This window comes from Penaeus monodon, chromosome 33 (genome assembly GCF_015228065.2).
Source record: "Penaeus monodon isolate SGIC_2016 chromosome 33, NSTDA_Pmon_1, whole genome shotgun sequence".
Lineage (NCBI taxonomy): Eukaryota > Metazoa > Arthropoda > Malacostraca > Decapoda > Penaeidae > Penaeus > Penaeus monodon.
The window spans coordinates 36,139,765-36,140,152 of NC_051418.1; the positions used below are offsets into that span (position 1 = coordinate 36,139,765).

Below are 388 nucleotides of genomic sequence, written 5' to 3' on the forward strand. Positions count from 1 at the left end.
AGTGGTGCGCGGCAGACCCGTGGCCCGCGAGCTAGGCGGGCGTGGCTCCTCCGAGAGGCGCCGTCGGCGGTCGTGTTCGTAGCGAGATGCAGCGGGGGCGGCCGTGTGAGTCGTCCTCTTGGACGTCTCGTATGCGTAGTGCGAAGGGCCGTCGGCGCCGTAGCGGCCGCCCTCGTGACCGCTCGCCGTGTCCCCCGTCGGAAGCTCTGGCGCCTTGGCCGTCCTCGGCCCTTGGCGTCGCGCGACCGGACGTTTCGGAGTCTTGTCAGCGCCGCCCTCGGTGCCTCTGCCTCGCTTCTTGGCTCTTGAGCGGAAGATGGACTCCCTAAGCGCCGTCAGCACGTCAGAGCGGTTCCTGACGGGCCTCCTGCGCCTGCCGGGGGGGGCG

The 388-nt window shown here is 71.4% G+C and overlaps 1 pseudogene; it reads right to left on the reverse strand.

The window, feature by feature from the left end:
- Positions 1–388, reverse strand: part of LOC119594358 — a 3,142-nt pseudogene that overhangs the window by 1,479 nt on the left and 1,275 nt on the right.